At 40.3% G+C, this 7,958-nt stretch overlaps 1 long non-coding RNA gene and 1 pseudogene across 1 annotated transcript; both read right to left on the minus strand.

Annotated features, from left to right (window-relative positions):
* Positions 1-2,731: 2,731 nt before the first annotated feature.
* On the minus strand, positions 2,732-7,285 carry LOC115306755. Its single transcript, XR_003915417.1, has 3 exons — positions 7,238-7,285; positions 6,660-6,749; positions 2,732-2,763 (listed from the first exon to the last, which is right to left on the minus strand). It is a non-coding gene; the product is annotated as an uncharacterized LOC115306755 (long non-coding RNA).
* Positions 4,370-6,395, minus strand: LOC115306754 (annotated as a pseudogene).
* Positions 7,286-7,958: the final 673 nt, after the last annotated feature.

Here is a 7,958-nt window from a genome sequence, read left to right on the forward strand (position 1 = left end):
TCCTACCCTAGCTGTCTGATTCTCTCTCTTCTTTTCTCCCTCTTCTCTATAGTCTTTTTTGTAGCTGCTTTCCCTCCTGTCTTAGAGTCTCTGTGTACTTCTGTCTGGGTCTCTTCTGCACACAATTTGAACTCCACCATTCATCCCCGGTTCCTCCCTCAGGTAACACTGAACCGTCTCTAATAAATTTTCTAAATTTTGATCCACTTTTAAGTATTAGTTCAGAATAAATATCATGGAAACTATCTATGTCTTAGAGTGTTATTCTTCACCTGTACAACTTTCTCAGTCTTCCTTTTATAAAATAGTTCCTAACCAGGTTTTTAACTTTTGCCATACTCATTCTTATCCACTGTGCTTCCATTTATTTGATTCATAAATATTTTCCTGAAACTTCCTAATTTTAAAGATTTTTGTATGCCCTGGCATCACCAACAATTTTTATTATAATTTTAAATCTTCATACTTGAAGTTATATCTCCTTCACTCCAACTGTAGCTATCTGTATTTTCATTTTTTTCAAATTATCAAGAATTTCTATTTATTAGACTTTTCAAAGCACTAGCTTTAATATCTGTGTTTAATTTCTTCTGTCTTTCTCATTTTTAATGAGAAATGGCCATTTAATACCCTTTTCCCATATAATTGTTGAAAATTTGTTGGTCTCTTCTGAGATTTCTGAATTGAATTATTAAATTAAACTATGTATGTTCTCTTTGTATTGTTTACTTGTTTAACTACTTCTTCCCCCACTGACTCCTTCTGATCCATGTCATGTTTTTTTCCCCTAATGACTAGTGATAATCGAGGATCTTTTCAGTATGCATTAGCCATTTGTTTACCTTCTTTTGTGAAGTTCCACTTCCACTATTTTGCCCATTTTTAATTGAGTACATTATCTTATCAAGTTGTAAGAGCTCTTAATGTGTTCTAGATAGAAGTCCTGCTTCCTTTTGGAGCAACATTTCACTCACCTGCTCACACTTCTCTCCCTCTTGAATCTCCTTCTGCGGAAAGCCAGATGCCATGAAATGAGGCCACTCAAGCAGGCTGTGGAGGGGTCCATGCATTAAGGAATGGAGGCCTGTCAACAACCACATGGGAGAGTTTAGACATGGTTTCTTCGGCCCCACAGGAGCCTAGTGATGACTCTAGATCCAGCTGTGAGCTGGACTGCAACCTCGAGAGAGACCCTGAGCCAGAACCACCCAGCTGAGCCTCTCCCAGATAGCATACCCTCAGGATCTGTGTGAGATAATACATACTTGTTCTTCTGAGCTGTTAGGTAACTTGCTACACAGCTGTGGATAACTATTATCCACTCAAACCACAATAACTGTACTTCAATCCCCAAATCTGGATGTCATATTCAGGGCATGTGCCTAAATGTACAGACCTGAATTCAAGTTGGAAACCACAGTTGCCAGAAAAGATGCAATGCCAGAATTCTTCCCCCTCATTCCTAAGCCCAGGTAAGAGTAAGTATAGTGCCATGAGCTGTTTCCACCTCAGACTAAAGTAAGTCCTTCTGTTCTTTCTCATTATTGAGTACTTTTTATAGTCAGCCTCTTTCCCTTTGAGTTCTCAAAGCTCTCTATCCTATAGCTACTGTTTTAACATCACTCTCTGCCTCTAAGATTTTCATAATGGGATGAAATTATGTGGACCAACTCACATACTTGAATCTTCTGTACAATACCCTTGAAGTCATCTTCTAGTATACTTTTAAATTATGAGGTCATTATCTCCTCGGATAGCCCATTCTATCTTTGGATTATTTTCTTAGAAAATTCCTCCAAAACGCGAGAAGAATTCACTAGCTCTGCTTTCCTGCTTCCGTTGGCTTTCAAGAGATTTGTCTTTGGACTGACTCTCCAGGGAAAATTGGCTGTGACTGAGAAAATACCTCTAAAGCAAGGACTGGTTACTTTGGAGGTTTAAAGCAAATTATACTTTCTTTGCATGATAGCCCTAGCTTGACCTGGTTTTCTATGAGCCATCTTATTAGCTGGATCCAGTCTACAAAATTAGGAGATGCTGCTAAGCTTGGCTGATTCCCAAGAGTGATCAAATAATTCAGCCTCATCCAGAGTCAAATGTTTAAGCTCTAATCCATAATGTGATGTAGTTTTAGATGGGGTCTTTGGGAAAAATTAGGTTTAGATGAAGTCATGAGTGTGGCGCCCTCTTAACGAGATTAAGTACCCTTTCACCAAGAGATACCATAGAGTTGCTTTGCTCCCCACTCTTTCTCTATGCCATGTGGGTACACAGTGAGAAAGCAGCTCTGCAAGCCAGGATGAGAGGCCTCACAAGAAACTGTTTTGGCATCCTGATCTCTAATTACGAGCCTATGTAACTAAGAAATAAATGTCTGTAGTTTTAGCCATGGCAAGACAACTAATATAGTAGTGATACAGAGGTGAACAGGAAACACATGGTCCCTACTCTCATGGGTGGATAAAAAGGGAAAATATCAAATATTAACACAAAATATAACTAATAACAGGAATGTACACTGCAGCATAGGTATATTTAACAAAAATGTAGCCTAGCCAGAACAAGGGGAAAAGCTTCCTTAAGAAAGAAATTTAAATTTAAAAAGCCTGGGTGACTCAGTTGGTTGCATGTCAGCTCTTGGGTTTTGGTTCAGGTCATGATCTTGTGGTTTGTGGGTTCAAGCTCACCTTGCGCTCACAGCGTAGAGTCTGCTTGGGATTCCATCTCTCTCCTTCTCTCTCTGCCTCTCCCTGCTTGCTCTCTCTGTCTCAAAATAAATAAGTAAACTTTAAAAGAAAAAAGAACTTTTAAAAAGAAAGAAAGAAGGCTTTATTAGAGATCTGAAGATTGAAAGGCTGTCATGGGAGAATTAAGGGGCATTCAGGCGTAGAGCCCAGGGGGCACACTTTTAGTACCCATAGCATGGAGCCTGCTCATATTGGCTTATGTAAGCCATTGTTAGCGTCTCTTCCCAACTTTGTGTTCAGTGGTAGATCGTTAGTAGCTGGAAACCAGACATAGTGGGAGTATTTACACGGTGGAATTTTTGCAAACATTATAAACCAGGCCTCTTCTTTCCTGACAGCCATCAGCTGATAAATATTTACTCCACACACCTGTAAAGCATGTTTAAAAAACAGAGTATATAGCAAAGCTGAGACAGAGAGGAAAAGATCATGTGGAAAGAGATGAGGCTAAAAGCAGACTTTTATGGCTGGTGCCTGATCATCAGTTTTTTTTTTTTTTTTCCTGTGGTTGTTATATTTTATTTTCCAAGTAATACTGATTAAAAATATTTACACACCTACTTTTAAGTCCACAGTTTAGCACTCTTATTTGTATGGCTTTCAAAGTTATAGCACAAGATCTTTACATTAAGGATCGGGGAAAAAGAGTCATTCAAAACAAAGCCTTATATATTATATACATGTTTTTCTCTGTACTTTAAATACATTAATTTTTAAATGATGCTCCTTTTTTTCATCTGGTGGTAAAATACTAGTGCAACTTTTTCATTAAAAAAAAAAAGGTTTACCACAGATATAAATGAATTTTCCCAATCAAAAATGGCCCTTCAGTTGCCATTAAATGAAATTTCTCACCGTAACTTAAGTTACCAAAAGAATTGCTAGTTGCCATTATAAGCGAAAACAAAGTTCTAGAGCGTCACCTACACTGCTCCTTACAACACAAACTTTGAAAGAACTGGAGACATTTTATAGAAGTTTAGTTGGTTTTGAAAAGGCACATGGTGTGGTTTTTTGTTTTTGTTTTTGTTTTTTTTTGTATTTTCTGGTTTTTTTCTTACATTCTAGAAATTTTGCCACCACCGTTTCTGTTGCAGAGATGACATCTGTGACTATCAGTATAGACAAGAAGTTTGTTCAAACTAAAGAAAGCCAGAAGCCAAAATTTAACTGCACACTAACAATGTACTTTTCTTCATGCAGCCTTGTGTTTCCTATATGTTCAATTTCCTAACATGCATTAGAATACGTAAATTTGTATTTTAATGATTTTACATTTGATTTTACAACATGGAAAGAAATCTGAGAAAGGACATGACCTGGGAAAGAGAGAAGGGAGAACCCTTATCATCACAATGAAAATAGATACATTCGTACCCAACTATATAATAAGAATATAATCCATTTAAATTTCCAGAAATAATACTTCTCAAAGCTTCCCATTCACTTATGGGAAAGATCCCTCCTGTTTGGCATTAAGAGTGAGAGTGTGAGTGAGTGAGTGTGAGTGTGTGTGGGGGGCGGGCAGGGAGCCGGGAATCAGTTTGTTTCAATAGAAACAGTTCGGCACAACAGGAAAGACTTTAACTTTGGTCCACTTGTCTGTTAGTTTAAGGACAGTCACACTGCCCCATCATCAGTTCAAACACCCAACACATTAATTTAAAAATATATTCATTTGTTATTTCATTCTAAAACAGGCATAGGCGTTCTGTTTTCACTCCCTGCCCTTTCAGCCTGGGAATCCACTGCTGTTTTGGTCTCTAAACCCCCAGCATCTTCGTGATCTTCTCTGGCAGTGTCGGCAGCGTCTGCTTGGGTGGGCCCTCTCTCCTCCTGGCTCATGATTTCAGGGGTCACTTGTTCCAAGTCGGCTTCTAGAAGCTCAGTTTGTACTTCCACTGGCATCTGATTCACCCGCTTGACATGCAGCTCCTCCACGTGTACTTCAGTACCTTCCTCTGTCTGAATTCGACCCACTTCCAGGTAACTCACCTGGACCTGCTCTGGAAGCTCAGTCATATGGGAGTCATGCACTTGGCTGTCCTGGAGCAGATCTGGATGGACCTGTTCCACAGTCACTTGTGCTGAATCCACTTGAACTTGAAGCAATGGTAACACATGCACCTTCCCAACTTGTTCTATAATAGTCATTGATGTCACAGGTTCAGTTTGCTCACGTGTTTCTACTGAAAGAACTTCTTCAGTTATCAGACGCTCTGAAATATTGTGAGCATCACTGAGATGCCTCCTTAATTCATTGCCTTGCATAAACCACAAGTCACATAAAGTACAATGGTTGGGTTTGTCTCCAGTGTGTATTACCAAATGATCTTTAAACTGGTCCCAGCTGTTAAACACACTGTTACAGACCTGACATTCATAAAGCTTCTTTCTTCCCTTTTTTGCCCCCTCTCCAGTTTGGCACGCAGTCAGGTGACATTTGAGGGTGCTATTTCTAGCAAATCTTTCATGACAATTTGGACATTCAAAAGGTTTTTCACCTGTATGTTTTCAAAGATGCTCTTTAAAATGTCCAAAGTGGTCAAACTGTTTTTCACAGTATTGACATATGTGAATTTTTTCCCAGTTCTTTGCTTCTTACTGACTCCACCTTCTTCGAGGTGGTAACAGTTGAGGTGCTGTTTCCATGTGCTCTCCCGAAGATACCTTTTATTGCATATTTCACACTTGAAACTCTCAGTGGAGTGTGATTTCATGTGTTCCTTCTACTTGTTTGCTTGTGGGATCAGATGCACAACCATCTTCTTCTTAGATCTGCCCTTTCCTATCACCTTGACGGTACTTGCTGGTAATATCTGCCAACAGCGCCAGGGCAGAATCATCAGAGGAACCTGTGCTCTGAATGTACTTTATGAACTGCTTGGCAGAAGCCACCTCCTCCAGCGTTTGGATGCCTTCATCTTCCACTTCGATCGTGCCTTCGGCAATCTCCACCTCAATTTCAACAGGTTCCGATTCTGCAGATGGCAAGGACTCCGTGATAACATTGGAAGTTTCTGCGATCTTTCTTTTTTTTTTTGCTTCACTTTTTCTGTGGTATTTTCCTCTAGTGGAGCTGAGTTTTCTTTGTTCCTGACTTCAAGGGCTTTGATAGCTTCTAGCATTTGTAGAAACTCTGCTGCTTTCCATACATCATTGGCTTCTTCTTCTCCTTGTATCATTAATTTTGCTGTATATGTGAACTCAATTAAATTACAGGAGGCCATTTTACTAACACCTTCTATCTCCACCAAAGGTTCCTGAGTAAACTCCTGAAAGAATTTGTAGAAGAACTTACTGCAAGCAGCCAAAACAGCTTTGTGGGCCTTAAAATGGTGTCCGTCGACAATCAGGGTGATGTCAGCAAACCGATCCTGCTCTCGCTGTTCATTCAATCCGTCCAGGATCATTTCATGATGTTCCGGGAACTCCTGAAGGCATTCCATCGTCTCTTCCGCCTCCATGGCCGTCGGGTTGCTCTAATTGGAGTCGGGAGACGAGAGCTGAAGCGGGTGGGCAGAGCGCCGGAGGAGGCTCCGGCGCCGGGGCGCGCAAGGCCGGCAGGGGAAGGGACCCGACAGCCGTGGCGGCATCCTAACGGCCTGCCAAGCCCTTCTGCCTGGCCCTGGCTCCTGCCGCCCGGGGTCCCGGTCCGGCCCGCGGCCCACAATGACTCCCGGGTCGCCTCTCCCTCCCCCTCCCTCCCTCTTCTCCCCCGCCCGGACCAGGCTGGCACTCATCGGTCTTTTTTTTTAAAAAAAAAAACATACTCAGGTTTTACAACCAAGAATGGGAGCAACTAGGTGATATTTAGAGTGCTAAGAGGTTGTTATTTATATTAAGATTAAAGTCAGGGAGAGGATTCTGCGAGGATGGCATAGTAGAAACCGCAAGGAGTCATTCACCCACCTAGGCAAAATTGCATTTGCAGAATCTGTTTTTGAAACTCTGGAGTCTCTTGAAGGCTTCCAATAGCCAAGAGAAGACTTGGTCCATAATCTGCAGTTAATTTTGGTCAATTTTAGTTCTTATCACAATAGTAGTTATCCATCTCCTCCCTTCATTAGCCTCATAGCAGGCAACTGTGCAGATGTTGCTCAAGCAGCCTGCAACTCAGCTTGTGGGAGCTAGAGTAGGCTAAAGGGACCCTGTTCTCCAAATACTGGGAATATGTTCTCTGATTGCTGCTTCTGATCACAGGGCACGCACACAGGCAGGCAGCCATTATTGTTATATTTCCCCTCACTGTTTCAACCCACATGCATCTCCAGTGAAAGTTTACTTCCAAAGGATTTAATGGGCCAACTGCCTTTTCCCTACCAATTCATCTTTCTTTCTTTCTTTCTCCTTTTGTGAGCCAGACATAAATGCCAGGATATTGAAAAATAAGAAAAAGAAAAAAGCAAGCTAAGTATAAGAGAAAATAAGAGACTCTGAATCCCCAGGGAAAGGCTTAGCTGAGACCCGAGAAGACCTTCCATTTATACCTAAAGCTGATCCTTGGTACAGAGAAAGTTTCCCATAATCAAAATAACAAAAACAGAGATGCCTAGGTGGCTCACTTGGTAAGTGTCTGACTCTTGATTTTGGCTCAGGTCATGATCTCACAATTAGGTTTGTGAAATCAAGCATTGGGCTTTGCACTGGCAGTGTGGAGACTGCTGGGGGTTCTCTCTCTCCCTCTCCCCTGTTCACCTGAGTGTGCTCTCTCTCTCTCAAAATAAATAAACTTTAAAAAGAAACAATAAATAAGAATAAAACAAAAACAGTCAATCCTATAGAAGGGGGAATCTAATTTCCAAATTTTTTGCATTATTAGATTCAAATGTCTAGTTTCAACCAAAAATCATGAGGCATATAAAGAAACAGGAAGCGTTTGCCCACTCAAAAAAAAAAAATCTAAAGCAATAGGAACGGTCTTTGAAAAATAACTGATGGTTGATCTATTAGACAAAGATTTTTAAAAAACTGTCTCAAAGATGCACAAAGAACTAAAGAAATAAAAAAAAACAATGAAGAACAAAATAGAAATATCAGTAAGGAGAAATTTAAATAACAAAACAAAAATAAAATTCAGGAGCTGAAGAGTATAACAATTAAAAGGATAAATTCACTATAGGGGTTCAAAGATATTTGAGTAGGCAAAAGAAGGAATAAGTATACCTGAAGAATAAAAAAGGAAGAATAAGTAGACCTAAAGATATGAAA

Source organism: Suricata suricatta, chromosome 11 (assembly GCF_006229205.1).
Source record: "Suricata suricatta isolate VVHF042 chromosome 11, meerkat_22Aug2017_6uvM2_HiC, whole genome shotgun sequence".
NCBI classification, from domain to species: Eukaryota; Metazoa; Chordata; class Mammalia; order Carnivora; family Herpestidae; genus Suricata; species Suricata suricatta.